Consider the following 17,740-nt stretch of genomic DNA (forward strand, 5'->3'; position numbering starts at 1 on the left):
CTTCGCCCGGGTGCAAAGGGAGGGGGACAGGCAAGGGACGGGCGTCACGGCTATATGTTTGGGCAAGGCGAGAGGGGGGCAGGGAGGTGCCTTACTGTCCATCCATCCATCTGGGTGTGTCTGAAACTAGGTTGAGTCTCCAACTCTCCGCTAAATCAATAGAGGGAAGGTGGGATTTCTCTTTCATCTCCTGTCCAACGAGCTCATCCGGGCCATCCTGGAGAACGAGGGATTCGCATGAAGTCTATGGGAACTGACGGGAAGGGGAAGACGGATTGAAAGGGGGGGAAGGGGGAGGGGAAGAAACCCCAACACCTTTTCTTGTCTTTGGATGATTTCTAACCACAAACAGCTGAAGAAGAATCAGACTGACCTGCTCAAAACTTCAGTGATCAAAGTAATCCGAAGGCTCTTCAGAAGGGGCCGCATGCAGCTGTCTGGGCTTCTGGGCATTGGTTGATTTCCCTCCCTCCTTCCCCCTCTTCCCCCCTCTTCTCCCCCTCCCTCCCGTCTTTTCCTCCCTCCTCACCTGCCACCAGGTGTCCGCAGCGTATTTGTGACCTTCCCTTCCGCAGCTCTTACACAGCAGAGCAAACCCCACCCAGCCAGGCTGCCTCAACAACCAACCCAAACTACCCAGGAGCTGTCAATCATCCCCGGCCAGACCGAGGTCCCTACCGCAGTTGGAGAGGAAGGGACCCAGTGGGACGGCCAGTCTGAGAGGTTTGGCGGAGGAAGGGAGGGTCTCCTGGGACTGAAGGGGCCTTGTGAAGGGTCCTCTGCAAATCCCCAGATCTGCGGGGAGGAGGTCTGGCGGGGAGGAACCTGGTGCCCCTCAACTGGAACAAAAGGCAGATTTCGCCCCCCCCCCAAATCTGGGCAGCTGCCCTCTTTTCTCTCCTCCCCCAAGGCAGAGGAAGCCCCTCCTTCTCCAGATGTTGCTGTCTACAGTTGTGGTAAGAAGAGTTGTCCCAGTCACTCCTCCCCCCACCTCCAATTTCCCAATAAAGATCAGTCTGTGGTGGGGGGGAAGGTTCAGGAGCCCCAGGCCGCAGCCCAGCCCCCGTTGACAAAGGCAGAGGGGGAAAGAGGGAAAGGGGGTGTGTGGCCTTGGGCACAGCTCCCCTCGCCCCTCCCTCCATTCGCTTCTCAGCCAGCAGCTGCAGAAGGAGCGCAGCAAGGGGGGGGAGGTTGGACGGGCTTCCTCCTTAGCCGGCTGCAGGATGGAGGTGGGGGGCAAGGGCAGCCTGCACCTCTTCCCTCCCCCAACCCCAAAACCCCTCGGCCTCAGTGGGCAGAGCAGAGCAAGAAAGAGGGTGGAGGGTCCGGAGGCTGAACCAGGGTGTGACGGATGAACCAGGGGGAATGTCTGGTCCAAGGAAGGGAAGGGCTGCAGGGGATCAGAGAGCATCGCCCAATACTCTTCTTCTCACGGAGAAGAGGGGCTCCATTCATCCTCCGGAGCCCCTGAAGGCAGGAAGAGATTCTGGGTTCCGAATTCCGAGTTCCGTATTCTGAATTCTGCGTTCCACGTTCCACATTCTGCATTCCGCGTTCTGTGTTCCGAATTCCAAATTCCAAGTTCCGCACTCTGTACTCTGCACTCCGCATTCTGAATTCCGAGTACCAAGTTCCGAGTTCCAAATTCCAAATTCTGCATTCTGCATTTCAAATTCTGAGTACAAAGTTCCGAGTTCTGAATTCCGTATTCCAAGTTCCAAATTCCGAGTTCCACATTCCGCATTCCTGATCTCACAGTCGGGTTTATTAGGAAGTTGCAGGTGGGGGGAGGGGTGATTGGGACAACTTGGCCCTTCGTCACTCCCACAACTGTAGAGAGCAACATCTGGAGAAGGAGGGGCTTCCTCTGCCTTGGGGGAGGAGAGAAAAGATGCAGCTGCCCAGATTCAGGGCCCCCAAAATCCTCCTTTTGTTCGAGTTGAGGCGGACCCAGTTCCTCCCTGTCCAGACCTTCCGGCTCTGGGGATCTGCAGAGGCCCCTTCAGTCCCAGGAGACCCTCCCTTCCTCGGCCGTCCCACTGGATCCCTTCCTCTTCAACTGTGGCAGGGACGTCGATCTGGCCGGGGATGATTGGCAGCTCCTGGGTACTTTGGGCTGGTTTTGAGGTTGACTGTCTGGGTGGGGTTTGCTCTGCTGGGTAAGAGCTGCGTAAGGGAACGTGACAAATACTCTATGGACACCTGGTGGCAGGTGAGGAGGGAGGAAAAGACGGGAGGGAGAGGGGGAAGAGGGGGAAAAAGGGGGAGGGGGGAGGGAAATCAACAGAGCCCAGACAGCTGCAGGGGGTCCCTTCTGAAGAGAGCGGCCTTCCCATTGCTTTGATCTCGGAAGTTTTGAGCAGGTCAGGCTGATTGTTGTTCGGGTGTTTGAACTTAGAAAATCATCCAAAGACAAGGAAAGGGGATTGGGGGTTTCCTCCCCTCCCCTCCCCTCCCCCTCCCCCTCCCTCCTTCTCTTTCAATCCCTCTTTCCCTTCTCGTTTCCCGCAGATTCCTCCTCCTCCCGGAGGGCCTGGATGAGGCCGTTGGACAGGAGGCTAAATAGAAACCCCACCTTCCCTTTGTTGGTTTAGCGGAGAGAGAGACGGACGCTCAACCTAGTCTCAGACACGGATGGACGGATGGACAGTAAGGTGCTTCCCCGCCTCCCCCTCGCCCTGCCCAAACCTAGAGCCGTGGCGGCCGCCCCTTGCCCGCCCCTCCCTCTTGCACCCGGGGAAAGTGGGAACAGGGCACCGCAGCCACGCAGCCCCTCCGCTGCCCGAACCCCTGGCTGTCCTGTGGGGAGCCTCCCCCCGCCTTTCCCCCCTCCCCTCCCCCTCCCCCCCTTGAGGTCTGGAAACCTTTCTTTGCACCGTCCCACCAAACCACCAACTCCTCCGATCAGGGCTCTGAAGGGGGGGGGAACCAGGGGCAGGGGGGGGCTTTTCAGTCCTGGGGGGGGAGGGCCTCGGCTGCCCCTCCAGGGCTTTCCCAGCTGCCAGGCAGGAGGGGCGCCGGGGTGGGAGGGGCAGGGCGGAGGAGGGACTGAGGGGGCGGGAGGGACAAAGGGAGCCCCTTTGCCGGAATTCAAGTAAAAAAAGGGGGGGGGATTTTCTCTCTCTCTCACACAGCCACGGCCACCAGAAGACCCCCCCCTTTCCGAGAGCCTCCACCTGTGCAGCTGCTGCTGCTCCTGCCTCGCCTGTCCTGGAGTGGAGCCGGAGCCCCCCCTCCCTCCCTCCCCGCCCGACGGCTGCAGCCTGGCCCGGAGTCCGGCGGGGGCAGCTCCTCTCCTCCCGAGACGCCCCCGCCGCCGCCCCCGCCCGCCCGCCTGGCAGAGTCTGCGGGGAGGGAGGGAGGCTTCCCGGGGGGCTCCGAGCCCCAGAGGCCGCCCGGAGCTTCTCCTGCCCCCAGTTCCGCGGGCCGCTCTCCTCGGCTGGGCCGCCGCAGCTTCTGGAGACGGAGCCCCGACGTGGCTGGGAGGGAAGCAGCGCAGGGAGACCCGCCAATCACCCACGCAGCGTGGCTGGGAGGAAGCCCGTCCAGGCACTCGCCCGCCCGCCCGCCCGCCCGCTGCCCTCCGACCGGCTCCTGAGGCGGCTTCTGCGGGGACGAGGCGGCGGGAGGGGAGGGACTCGGGCAGATCGCCTGCTGGGGGTGGCGCTGCAGGACAGGGGCTTGAGTGACAGCTGTCTGTCTGGGCGAGGCAAGGGGGGAGCCAGGAGGCGCAGGGGCAGGAGGAGCCTTGGGTGCTGGGGGGGGGAAGGGGGGCCAGGAGTGTCCGGGGAGGGTGCAGAGAAGCAAAGGCAGCCGAGGGACTTTTCTCCCCTCACTAAAGTTTTCAAAGCAGCTTTAGAATAAAAGCCAAATGGGCGCCTTTGAGACAATCACGGGGAGATTGGGAGTTCTAGTTCTGCCTTAGGCAGGAAAGCCAGTTGGGGGAGTTTGGGCCAAGGTCCAGGAGGCTCTGAGTTCTAACCTTCCCACAGGCATGAAATCTCCTGAGTGACTTTGGGCCAATCCCCAGGAGACTCTTGACTTCCAGTCCCGCCTTAGTACTTTTTGATTGCGGGTGTGAAACTTGGAAATATTTTTTCAGGTTAATGTGGGAGACCAGAATTGGGGATTCCTAGAGTGTGAGATGGCCGAGTGTCCAAAGCTGTGTGGTTTGATGGAGGAAAGTGAAATTGTGGGAAAACACCAGTTCCATGTTGGGAAAAGCCATAAGTCTCTCTGCCTTCTGCTTGTGGGAGAACCAGAGTGTTCATTGTGGATCTTAGACTGAGCTTCAAAAGGATCCTATTTGCAATTAGGAGCCATTCTGAGAACTAAACATTGATTCCCAATTGATCAGCAATCTGTGTGGTTGGAGAGCAGAACAGCTTCCATGGGTGCCTCTCCCTAGAAATCAGGAAGTCCCCCCCCTCTATTCACCCCCTTCTTGGACCTGGATGAATATTATGCAGCATTGAAGGTTTGTGACCTGGTCAGTGATGCGGCTGCCTTTAGACAGGATCCCTTCAACCTCCTCCTGGGGAGAGTCTCAAGGTCCCCTTTCTCTGGGCATCTTCTCCAGCCCTTCACAGACAAGACAAGCAGAGAAAATGCTTTAGGTAGAAATTGTAGAGTGGAAAATTAAAGTACCTGAAAACTGCTATTTTATTTCTCTGGTTGAGGAAAGTTAAAAACACAGTGGAAATTTCTTTATACACTTTATTCTTTTATTTACTTTATTTTTATTTTGGTGTGAAGTATACACCAAGATAAAAACCCCAAACTGAAATCCCAGACAGCTTTTCTTCTGAACATTTTCTGCAAAGGAGGTTTTAATCAGGAAATCAAGACAGAACAATATAAGAGTGATGAAGATTTGCCTCCCCAGCTGAGAGCCAGTCAAACATGGCATTTCACATCATTCTGACATTCTCAGGGAGAGGATCAGGCAACCAGGCTGGTTCCCACAGCTTCCTCCTGGCCTCTTTTCCTGCTCACTCTCTCTCACACGCACTTTTAGCTGTAGGAACAAGTGCCCAAATTATTTTTTATAAGGTGTCACATTCAGTAGCTGTTGCTGAACAGCAAATTTCTTTGAATGACTCTTACAGAGTTCTCTTTATTGAGCTGAAAGGGAAGAAAGCTAGAAGAATCCCAGTCATTCAAGATTTCCCCATTTTGAAACATATACATCTGATTTTCTTTGACTCCTGCATACTATCTAAATGGAAAGAATATCTCCTTTCAAATAAAATAAACTTTTAACAATTCTTCCAATATCACAATGGTGTTATACCTCATGTTTTACATTTCTTCTGGCTGTGAGCTGCTCCTTTGTGTTGAGGTCTGGCCTCAGAAGGATAATGTAGCACTTGGGGATGAAGATGCAGCCCAGCAGTCCAGCACTGGAGGCCAGGATGGAGAAGACCTGCACAGCCACCATGGATTTCCCTTTGGTGCTCAGGTAGGTGGGCACAAAAGTCACCCAGACGCTGCAGAAGACCAGCATGCTGAAGGTGATCAGCTTGGCTTCGTTGAAGGCCCCAGGCAGGTTCCTGGCCAGGAAAGCCACCGTGAAGCAGATGGCAGCCAGGAAGCCCATGTAGCTGAGGGTGACGTAGAACATGACAACGGCCCCTTCGTTGCATTGCAGGATGATCTCTCCAGGATGGGAGAGGAGGTCAGAGTCAGGGAAGGGGGGAGAAACTCCCAGCCAGACGGAGCAGATGACAACTTGGGCAGCAGAACAAGAAAGGATGATGGAGTTGGCCAAGCTCTTCCCCAACCATCTCTTCGCTCGGTTTCCTGGTTTTGTGGCCAGGAAGGCCAGCACCACCATGATGGTTTTGGCCAAGAGAGAAGAAACGGCAACTGAGAAGATGGTGCTGAAGGCTGTTTGTCGGAGAAGGCAGGTGGCTTTCCTTGGTTGACCAATGAAGAGAGAAGAAGACAAGAAGCAAAGCAGGAGGGAGACCAGGAGGATGTAGGAGAGGTCCCGGTTGTTGGCTTTGACAATGGGAGTTTCTCCGTATTTAATGAAGATGATTAAAACAAGGCCTGAGTTTAGGAACAAGAATAGAGCAAAAGAGACCAGGATGATGCCCAGATGTTCTTCATAAGACAGGAAGGTTATGACTTTGGGGATACACTGAACTTGGTCCTTATTTGGGTATTTATAATCTGGGCACTTGGTGCATTTTTCGGTATCTGAGAAAGCAAAAAAACCAATATTTCTTTAATATTCTGTCCTTTTATCTTACAGAAAATACCTTCTTTGGATAACAGCTGATACCCCAGGCATTTTCCAAGAAGTATTTCTTAACAATTTCATTAAACAGTCACTCCTTTGAAATGGCATAAGGTCTCCTGCTTGATCAGGGGGTAGGACTAAAAGACCTCTAAGATTCCTTCCAGCTTCTGATTGATTGATTGATTGATCTACATGACTGGCAGTCTATTTGTGTAATGATTTCCCTCCATAATTATCCACAGCACCACATTATGGACCAGTGACACCTTCTCAGTGATCCTCAAGGGGAGGATCCAATATACAGATTACAGATTAACAGAGTTGGAGGGGACCTTAGAGATCATCCAGTCCATTCCCCCTGCCTAAGCAGAGACCCTACACCATTTCTGACAAATGGCAGTCCAGTCTCTTCTCGAAAGCCTCCAGTAATGAAGCTCCCACAACTTCTGAAGGCCTTTCAGATGGTGGACCTGAAACAATTCATCTTGTTTCAAAGATCTCAGATGTTCCTAGAAAGGTGAATTTAGCAGTACATATCCAAACTAAAAAGCAGAAGAGATATTTCCTCTGCTGTTAGTAAAGCTTGCCCAGTCTGCCTCCTCCTCCTCCCATCTCTTCCCAGCCCCTCCTTCCAAGTCTTTTTGATTTAATTCCGTTTAGATAAGAAATTTTGCAGGTTAAAAATAAAAAACCAGGCGAGCTTCAATCTGTCTTTTAATTTGGATCCAGTTCCAGAAAGCCTCCCATTTTCCTCTGGTGTGACCCACCTTCCTGCATGGAGAAGGTTCCCTCCGGACAAGGAACGCAGTCGTAGCAGCAAACTGGCTCTCCTTCTCGAGCCCTCTTGACAAATCCAGGATGACAACTTTCCACACATTTGGACTGAGGCAGGGACTGAGCAGAAAAACAAGGAATGCCAAAGAAAAGAGATTAGGACTCTCCGTCCATGGAAAATGGAGGGAGAAATGGATGGAGACAAGTAACCTCTGACCTTCATTGGGTAAATAGGAAACCTCTGACTACTTCTAAACAGATGCAGGAGGTAAAACAACTGGCAGGTTCTTCGTTTAGTTCCTCCTTTTGCTTTCAGAATTTAACACTGCAATAAAGGACTTTTCTATTTAATGTAGTCTAGAGCAGTGGTTCTGAACCTTCCTAATGCCACGACCCTTTAATACAGTTCCTCATGTTGTGGTGACCCCCAACCAGGGGTGGGTTCTAAATTTTTTTACTATCGGTTCTGTGGGCGTGGCTTATTTTGTGGGCGTGGCTTGGAGGTCATGTGACCGGGTGGCCATGGCTATGTATATAGGGACTACTCAGAGGGCTGAAAAAAGTCATTTCTGACAGATCCTCGCACTTTTGACCGGTCCTCACACTTATGACCATCCTCACATTTATGCCCGTGCAGCATTCTTAACAACCATGTCACTCATTTCACAACTGCTTCTCTTCACCATGGTGACAAGATAGGGCAAAAAACGTAAAATGTGAAGACAGTCGTAAGTTTGAGGACTGGTCAAAAGTGCGAGGACCAGTCAAAAATAACTTTTTCAGCCCTCTGAGTAGTCCATGTGCACAAAAGGACTACCCAGAGGGCTGAAAAAAGTGATTTCTGACAGGTCCTCGCACTTTTGATGAGTCTTCGCACTTATGACTGGTCATCATGCCCATTGTAGCATTCTTAACAACCGTGTCACTCATTTCACAACTGCTTCTCTTCACCATGGTGACAAGATAGGGCAAAAATGTTAAATGTGAGGACAGTCGTAAATTTGAGGACTGGTCAAAAGTGCGAGGGCCAGTCAAAAATAACTTTTTCAGCCCTCTGAGTAGTCCATATGCACAAAAGAATACAGCAATAGAGAGGGATGAAGGAAGGAGACGAGAGATGGAAGAAGGAAGGAGAGAGAGGGAAGGAAGAGAAGGGATGAAGGAAGAGAAGGGAAATTAGAGTAGGAGTGAGGGTAAGAGAGGGAGGAAGAGAGGAGGAGAAGGAGAAAAGAAGAGGAAGTAGGGAGGAGAAGAAGAGGGGGAGGAAGAGAAAGAAAGAAGGAAAGAAAAGAGAGAGGTGGTAGGTTTGAGGAGAAAGATTGCTGTACAATAAAAAAGATGAAAGGGAAGAAAGGCAACCCCAAACAAATATAAAGATATTAAGATAAAGAATGAATTGTTAAACTTTAAAGAATAAAAGAGAACAAATATGAACAAATAGCAATACTGTAATCAGAAACACACATACAAACATACAATGTATTTTCTTTGAACAGAGTATTTGGCCGGTTCACAAATTTAAACAGTGTTTAGTCATTTCAATTAAATTTACAATTTCTATATTTCCTTTTTGCCATATTTATTCCTCATCTATTTTTGTAAAAAACCAATATTACCCTTCATCCTCATTTCTAATCTTAATCAAATTCAATTTTTCCCTTCTATTCTATATTATAGCTCTTCCCATTGTCATCTATTTTTATATCCATCCTCACATTGGTTAATTATGTAATTATGTAATACAGTTGTTTAATAAAAACTCAACATTCTAATATAAATCAATTAATTATATAAGTATCTTTTTTGTATATCAATCAATATGAACATGAATATTCCAATTATTTCCATGCAATCCAATTTCTTACAGATCAATTAATTATATTTACCAATAATAATAAACCAAATAATTTCCCCCATATATTCCTCCAAACCACACCTTAACCAGTTCTGCTTTCAACACAATATACAATTAATAGTATCTCAATTATTACAATTCCCTAGTTAAATAGAGCTTTTTTTCTTTTGTGTTTTAAAATCTTGAACTCTCCTCTTTTGCCCTAAATTTCCCATTGTTTGCACCTACCTTTTTTGGTGAGGAGAAAGAAAAAGAAAAAGAAATCTCTCTCCGTGCCTCATTTTGTCACGTTGCAGCAGAGCCTCCTTTACTTTCAGTTTCCTTTTAGCTAGGGGGGGAAAAAAAGTCTACTCCAGCAGCTTGCAAAACAAGAGCTTGCAAAAGAGCCTGCGCAAAACAGCTGAGAGCGAATCAGCTGAGAGCCAGAGGCCGATCTAATCATGCTAATTAACCTATGCTGAAGCTGAAAGAGGCTGTTTTTTTCTATTTTTGCAGGCACCGGTCTTCTCATTTGTTTTCTTTTAACACTGATCACCTGTAGGGCTGCCCTTTGAAGCCCCGCGGCAAGAATTTAAACAGTTTTTTTCCCTCTAGCCATCAGCTGGGACTCAGGAGGCAGCAATAGATTGGGAGTGGGCGGGGTAAGCGAACGGTGACCGGAGATCCAACAGAGGCAGAGGGTGAAGGTGAATGAAGGCATGGGGGGGTGGCGAGAGAAGGCTTTGGCGACCCCTGTGAAATGGCCGTTCGACCCCCAAAGGAGTCGCGACCCCCAGGTTGAGAACCTCTGGTCTAGAGGGATGGAATTGAAAAAAGATTTATGTATGATGATATATTCTTATTAAAACTGAGAACAAAGTTTACTGTAAAAATTTTAGGAAGCTTTTATTCCATTAGATTTTTTTTAATGTAGAGTAAAACTGTGATGGAGAAAGAAACCTCTGACCAGTAAGATCTTGAAAGGTTTCCATAAAACATGGCAAAGCTACTCCACTTAGGTCCCGTCTCTTGAAGAGCTTCCATGAGATGACACCACCTGGCATGGGAGGCCAACCACCCTGGAGACTCCAGGCTTTGCCCCAGTGGCGAAATGTAAAAATTATGGGTGTGGCTTGATGGGCGTGGCTTGGTGGGTCATGTGAATGGGTGGGCTTGGCCAACTTTTTTTTTTTTTTACTTTTTTAAAGCATTTTTTTTCCTACCGGTTCGGGTGGTAGTAAAAAAATGCTTTAAAAAGTAAAAAAAAGGTTCTGATGATCACAACTGTGCTGTGCGATCGTTGGAACCTTTTTTTAACCTTTTAAAAGTATTTTTTACTACTGGTTTGCCCAAACCAGAGCAAAACGGTAGCATTTCATCCCTGCTTTGCCCACTTGAAATGGGACCTCAGGCTTTGGAAAACGGAGGAAAGACACCAAAATTTCTCCTACCTTATTGAGCAACTTTAGCTGTGAAAGAGCACCTCCTCTGATAGTAAGTCTCTGTCCTAGAGAATATGCCAGAATCTCTCTCCTGACATCCCCCTTGGGGAGAACCAAGAAGCCCCAAATGCCCAGATCTGCTGTTATTTCTCCATTTTGGTCCAAGTACAGTTTTCTATCACAAATATTCCAAAATTCATTCTTCTCCAGAAAGGGATGAAACTAGAATGGGAACATCCAGGAATTTGAAAAGTAGAAAACTTTGTTTCTTATCCCACATTGAATCTTTCTTTTACAATTGTCTGATCTGCAAATATGCTTAATTAGGATACAAATATTATCATTATTTTTATAAGTGAATGAAAAACTTTGATAAAAATTTGTCCATCATATACTGACAAAATATAAAAAAAGTATATAATTGATACAATTGGTCAATTATAGGGAACATTCTAGAGTAGATGACAAATAAAATGAACAGAGAAAGAAAAAAGATGATTCATAAACTCTTTGAAAACAACAGTTGATTCCCAGAAAGTATGGGTTGATCAAGAAGAAAGTTGTCAGGCTAATCTTCTCCCTGGTCATCCTGATGGAAAACACCTCCAGATGTGCTAATTCTACTTGATTGTAATGCGACATTAACAACATTTTGCAGATCTGAAAGAACAAATCTCCCACTAACTCTTTTCTCAGCCTGAGAAGTTAGCGAGGATCCTTTCTGAGTTTCTTTCTCTCCCATTATGCAGCTGCAGGATTCTCCCCTCTTCTCTGATCCTTCCCTAGGCAGCCTCTCTTCCCCTCATCCCAAAAGTCATTCTCACACATCATCACACTTCCTAAATAGATTATGGGGATATCACTGGATTTCAGTAACAGACAAACAATTGTGTGATGTGATTAGAAAACTGAGGGGCGGATGGTATGATAACTAAGTGGATAAAAACTGTCTTCAAAGTGATACTCAAATAATTTTTAACCTTTTTAAATTTTTCCTACGACACCTGAAGGTTATGTTTGTTTAGTAGATTGATTAGTCCATGGGCCAAATCAAAGTGCAGAGTTCCAAACACAAATTATTACTAAAATCCGATAAAAACAATTTAAAATGGAATTTGAATAAAATACAATTCAAAATGAGATTGGAATAGAATACAATATTATATGGATAAATAAAATATGATAAAATTATATTTCAATATCACCCCTTCAGTCTACCCCAATCAGACTCACAAATTCTGATATCAACTGAGCCATTTTGCTCAACTACTGAGCTGTATTAAATGTTGTTTTCAAATTCTGGCTGCAGATAAGGTGAATCGTTTTGATATGGGATTCCCGATGGGTCCTTCGTTTGGTATATGGACCAAGGTACCTGCCTCTCACCCTCTTATGCAGGCAGCAATCAAATAGGATGTGAGCCAGGTCTTCTGTCTCTGCCACTCTGCAAATGCAGAGACGTCCATTATAAGGTCTAGAGTGGAATCTCCCATATCTGACCATTGTGTCCAGCTGTTTGAATCTCACTCGCGTAAATCTCTCCCTAAGATGTTTTGGCAGTTGTAACTTTAAATAGTTGTCTAGTTGAAAAGTATTTGCTCAGCCATTTCCACTTACCCACCTTACTAAGAATAGCCATGTCATTTTGTGCTTCTACGTCCTTAATTCTTTGGGCAGCTGTTTTTTTGAATTGTTCTCCTGTTACGCAAGAGACAGGAAGGCCACAGCTACTTCCAAGATTAATCAGTTTAGTGATCCAAGAGGTTTGTGATTGTGAGTTTATCTGCTCTAGTAAGCATAACTTGGGGAGTCTATCAGTCTCCATTTCATTGACTTTGTGCCAGTGGTTAATTGTATACATTCCCAATTCAGCTCTAACTGCTGCAGCAGATGTCCTTCGATCTACACCCACAATACAGCTCAGGTGCTGGGACTGTGTTTGTTCTAGTACTGTGGTTGAGTAGAAATCCCAAACTTCTGCTCCATACAAGAGCATAGGGGGAACCTTTATATACTTTAATTAATGGGCCAGGGATTGAAGGTTAGGGATAACTTTTTGCTATTGGACATCAATTTTTCTATGTTATCATTAATACGGTCAAGTTGATAAATCCACTTCACGCAAGATTTGATCTAAGATGTAGATCCTAGAGAAAGCTAATTTGATGTGATTTAATTAAAGACTATAAAGTTTTTCTACTTAGAAACCTTATTTGAAACTTCATTTAAAAAGTTTGATAAAATAACAATGGTTTTAAATCAACTTAAAGACGATAATCAGAAGCAAGCTACAATTGTTGAATCGGATGGATTGGATGGATGGACTGGAACTGAATTTGCTGCTGGCATCCCTGAAGGAGGAGTCTGGTTTGAAGGCAGGCTGCTTGGAGATGGCTGGAGAGGCCATGGACCCTGAAGACTCAAAGTGGGCAGAACGGATGGCTGAAGAAATGGATTCTTTCAAGAAAATTGAGGGAGATTGTGGAATGAATTTTTCATATTTAACTGGAAAACAAATCTTAAGAGTCATTGAGTTTCAATTTACAGGCAGTCCTACGACTTTGGGGAATGGAAACCAGTTGCTGGGAAAGAACCTAATTAAAGTTTTAAGAAAATGAATTATTATTAAGAATCAAACAAAGATATTGAATCATGAACAGATTCAGGATGGATCAGAGATAATGATTGTGGTGATTTGTGGTAGATAAGAAGCCCCTGCAAATTGTCTGAGAGTTAAATATAATAGTAGTAACAGACAGTTTTGAAGTTTTGAATTTTTTTTTTGATTGCCTGTAAACTAAATTTTTTATATACATTAGAAAGATGACAAGTCAAGTGGTTGCAAATATATAGGTAGAAGATTATAATTGTGGGCCTATTTTGCAAGGGGGAGAAATGTACATCTGTCAGTATTCAACCGGGGAACAATATATGCGTATGTAGTTTTATCTGTTTTTAATCCACAATTTTTTAAAACATGTTTCATCTAATTTTGTTTTATCTTTGTAATAGTTTCATTTTTTGAAGTTTGTATTTTACCTTTTTCAATGAAGTAAAATTTAATAAGAGGAATATCAAGTTTCCAGAAAAAATATTTATCATTAGCACACAGAGAAGGGTGCATATGTAAAAAGCAGTAGAAAAATATATGATTTTTAGCAACTAGGACTTAACTAACAATTGAGTCTCATATAAGAACATGAATGAGGGACTGGAAGAAGGATGAAGGATATCAAACTTGATATGCATGTTTGTGGAAATGATCTCAAAATCATAGTTAACTGGAAACAGAATCTGAGTCAGCAGGGAGATGTTCATGGAAAGAAGGCAAATGCAGCCATAAGAATCTCAGGAAGTGAATGTTCTGGTTAGGGGAGACCCCAACTCAAGGACCAGGTCCTCTTGCAGGCACCACGCTTGGAGGAGAATTTGCACAAAATCTACATGTGAACTTCAGGGAAGGACAATGAAGCCAAGGAAGAGATCAAAGGAGCTGCTCTTAGCCTTGAGGAAAGAGAACAAGGAGAAGAGCTGAAGATCAGGAGGAGTCTGGGAGCCCCTTTTCCAACTGACACAATCTCTCGGTTGGAGAAGGGAGGATGCAGCCCTCTTCCAATCACTGACACAGGTTACACACGAGTGTAAGATCTGCTCACTGTTATTCCAGAGTGTCAAACACAGAAAAAATGAGTTAAGTTACAAGAGAGGAGATTTTAGCTGAATGAAAGAAAAAAAAATATGATAAAAGGATGAGCTGTTTTAGAGCTGAGCCAGTAAAGCAGAGAAGTTCAGTCTCCTCTTCATGGATTATCTGAGTGCAAAGACTGAGCAGCCATCAGTCAGAGAAGCTTTAACTGGGATTCCTGCAGAGAGAAGGGGGTTGGGCTAGATGGTCTCAGGGTCTCCTCCAAATTTATAAAGGTTGTCATGCCACAACATGTAACTATTGTGCAGTTGTGCAGCTAGAGGCCGGGGGCAGATAAGCCTAACTTTATGGTCTGAAGCCAGAGTCCCTTTTCTCTCAGCCTTTGGAGGAGACGGAAGCAGCCGGTTTGACCGAGACACATGGTCATCCGGAGGCCTCCGTCCCTCACACGGAGCATCCCTGGAGAGGTTCCAGCTGCTTCTTTGTTGGCTGTTAGTTAATGCTGCCTATCTCCTATTTATATTTGATTTTCACTCTTTGCACTTCCTCAGTTTCTCCGTGCCCTTTTCTCCCAATGAAACACCCAGATCCACCCCAGGCTCCCTTTCACTGGAGGAGAAGAGGGGGGTTTAGCTGCCTGTTGAGCTGCACACAGACCCACCTGCAATGGGGACGGAACAAAGGGGAAATTCCACCATGCTCATCACAAACCCACAAATACAGGAATTCATTTAAGAAAGAACACAGCATTTTCAAATTAGCAGGTTTTAATATTAAAATGCCATGGTATCTACTCTTTGGAACCATTATTCCCTGAGTAATTGAATTGGACAGATCTGTTGAGTTGGTTCCCCTGGATTCCTCCTCCAAAGGATCTAAGATTAATGGATCCATATCGGGATCCCATACCTGCCACGGCTGCAGCCTTGGAGACCCCAAGATCTTTTCTCCCTCCTTCCTTCCCCATCTCGATCTGGAGGAATAAGCAGCATTCAAGACCTGGGCCAGAGTCTGAATGATACTGTAATATTGATAGTCATTTGGCAACCTTCTTCTGTTCCTTTTCTCCTGGGTATCCAGTGGGGCTTTCTGGGTGCATCTTCTGCGGCCTTTGATAGAAAAGACATTCTTTGAAAGAGAACAGCGGAAATAAAGATTTTGAAACTTTTCCTCCACAAAGAAATAGGGTTCAAAGGCAGAATCCATTGGCCTTTCTTTTGCCAGATAACCAAAATTCCAAATACTATGGATGTATTTTAGAAGTCTATGCTTGTTCATTGGATACCATGCAAAATTTGTGAAGATCCAGACTTTCCCTTCAATGGGTCCTGGCAGACGCATAAATGTTTCATGGAAAGGAAGAATTCTCTCCCAAAAGGAATCAAATTCTATGAAGTGAACAAAGACGTTGACTTGTCTCCACTTAGAGAGGGAATCCCTGAGGGATGCTGTGTATCCAGTTGTTGAGAACAGTTCTGATATAACAATACAAATTCCACTCCTGACAAGCATAGGAGGAAAAATCCTCATGAAATTCTCTCCATTTTCTGTGTCTGAAGCAAAGAGGCCAATCAGGGTCCATCTGAAATGGAGGAGCAGTTGGACAATTGCTGGGTAATGGAATCCTCCTTTGGGGAGCATCCGGTGGAAAAAGGGGAATTTCCTTTTATCACTCAGAGACTCTGAAACAATGTCATGACTGATCTGAAAAAGCAATGAAGAATGCTGTGTTATATTTAGGGTCAGATCAAGTCCAAAATATTAGATTTTAATAAATCCAACCTGATTCTCATGAATGTATTGGAATAGTTTGTTAATCAGACATTGTTTAAAATATTAAAGACAGAATTTTAGCAAGATTGTATCATAATAATGGAAAATAATAAGCAAATTAAAAAACAATAAAAATGTAAATCATATTACTTTATCACCCCTCCAATTTATCACAATTAGATTAACACGTGCAAATGCCAACTGGAGTATTCTATTCCAACAAAGGGCCAATTATAATTTTTGAGGATTGCTGCATCTTTTTTTGCTTCTATATCCCAGATTCTTTCTGGAGGAAATTTTTTAACTTCTTTCTCCATTTATACAAGAAACAGGCAGATCTCAAAGCCTAATAAGATTTGTCAGTTCCATAATCCAAGTTTGGTCTTTAATTGAAGTTTTGTCTGTTCCAACAGCCACAATTTTCAGAGCCTGTCAGTTTCCATAGATAAAATTTTATGCCAATAATACCCATATTTTCTGAATTTAGACAAAGCAGAAATGGTGTAAATTCCCAAATCAGCTCTGAGGGCAGCAGCTGGAGTCCTTTTACCCACCCCAAGATCCTCCTCAGAGGCTGAGATTGGGTTGGTTCTGCTGGTGGTTTCTCTCTGGAGCCCCAAACAGCAGATTGATGGAAGAACATGGGGGAAAACTGGGCCTCCGATACTTTAATAATTGGGGCTGAGGAAGCTGGAGAGCTATGAGGTTTTCCTTTAAGCACCACTTTCACTCCTGCCCTTTCTCTAACTGAGCTCCTTGGATGATGAGATGTCAGATAATTATTAAGACAAAACTATCCAAGTCTATACAATCCAATGTGTAAGTATGATAATATCACATTATCTGTATAAATCACTGTATTCCAATAAGAATTTAGCAGTCTAAACATGTGTGCCTATAACAGAACTTATAACAAAATAAAAGGGTTGAAAGGGACCTTGGAGGTCTTCTAGTCCATCCCCCTGTTCAAGCAGTAAACCAGGCATAATAGCAGTAAATGTGAGAGGTTCCTGGAGCCTTAGTGGACAACCAATTAAATATGAGTCAAGAGTGTGCAGCGGCAGCCAAAAAAGCCAATGCAATCCTAAATTGCATTAACAGAGGGATACAATCAAGATCGAGAGAGGAACTAATACCACCCTATAAAGCCTTAGTAAGACCACACCTAGAATCCTGCATCCACTTTTGGTCACCACACTATAAAAAAGATGTTGAGACTCTGGAAAAAGTGCAGAGAAGAGCAACCAAGAGGATTAGGGGACTGGAGGCTAAAAGATACAATGAATGGACCACAGGCTGACTCCATCTGGGGGTGATGCTGTCTATCCCACATATTTTCAGCTTCCCGAGAAATAGATTGTGGTTTACTTTGTCAAAGCCTTTCTGAAATCCAAGTACTGTATACTACATGCACTGCATTTCAGTGGTCCACTAATTTAGTCATTTTTGTCAAAGAATGAAATAACATTTATTTATGATCTGTTTTTTGACCCTGCATTAGTCCTAGTAAGTCATTCATATCTCGACTGAAGAACAAGGGTTCAAATATGCATCTTTCCCTTCCCCCTTGGTAAGCATAGATCCTTCTTCTCATGGCTCCATTGAGCCCAAACCTCCCTCTCAAACAAGAGCTTGGATTAGGGTCAACAGGCTGAGCTCCATTTTAAATAGTTGGTAGAATGTCTTCTCCAGGGAATGTATTGCTTGCATTTCTGGCCTTTTAACTCAACATGAACATAATGGGGTAAACATTGATGTTTTTGCTAATATGGAGAAAAGCAGCTCTTGAATTCCATGGAGAAGACATGATTGCATCTATTGCTCACCCACCACCACCCACCCCTCACTTTACCAGAGGGAGAAAAAGACACACAAACCTGAGGGACTTTGTAGGTGCCTACTAATGTTGACATCTGGATGGAACTGTCCCTGTCAGCTGCATCAAGAAGAGCCAGGAGGTTCTCCTTCCTTCCACAGCTGTAGTTGGGGACATTGGCTTCTCCAGTGGAGAGCATGTCCAGCAA

At 45.3% G+C, this 17,740-nt stretch overlaps 1 long non-coding RNA gene across 1 annotated transcript in view; it reads left to right on the forward strand.

The window, feature by feature from the left end:
- The first annotated feature begins 1,981 nt into the window (after positions 1-1,981).
- LOC148112010 (uncharacterized) overlaps positions 1,982-17,740 on the forward strand; it is a 195,026-nt gene continuing 179,267 nt past the window's right edge. Inside the window, exons 1-2 of the long non-coding RNA XR_015730013.1 lie at positions 1,982-2,106; positions 2,512-2,654. This is a non-coding gene — a long non-coding RNA (uncharacterized LOC148112010). The remainder of the gene's footprint in view (positions 2,107-2,511; positions 2,655-17,740) is intronic.

Source organism: Pantherophis guttatus, chromosome 15, assembly GCF_059756535.1.
Source record: "Pantherophis guttatus breed Tessera chromosome 15, ASM5975653v1, whole genome shotgun sequence".
NCBI classification, from domain to species: Eukaryota; Metazoa; Chordata; class Lepidosauria; order Squamata; family Colubridae; genus Pantherophis; species Pantherophis guttatus.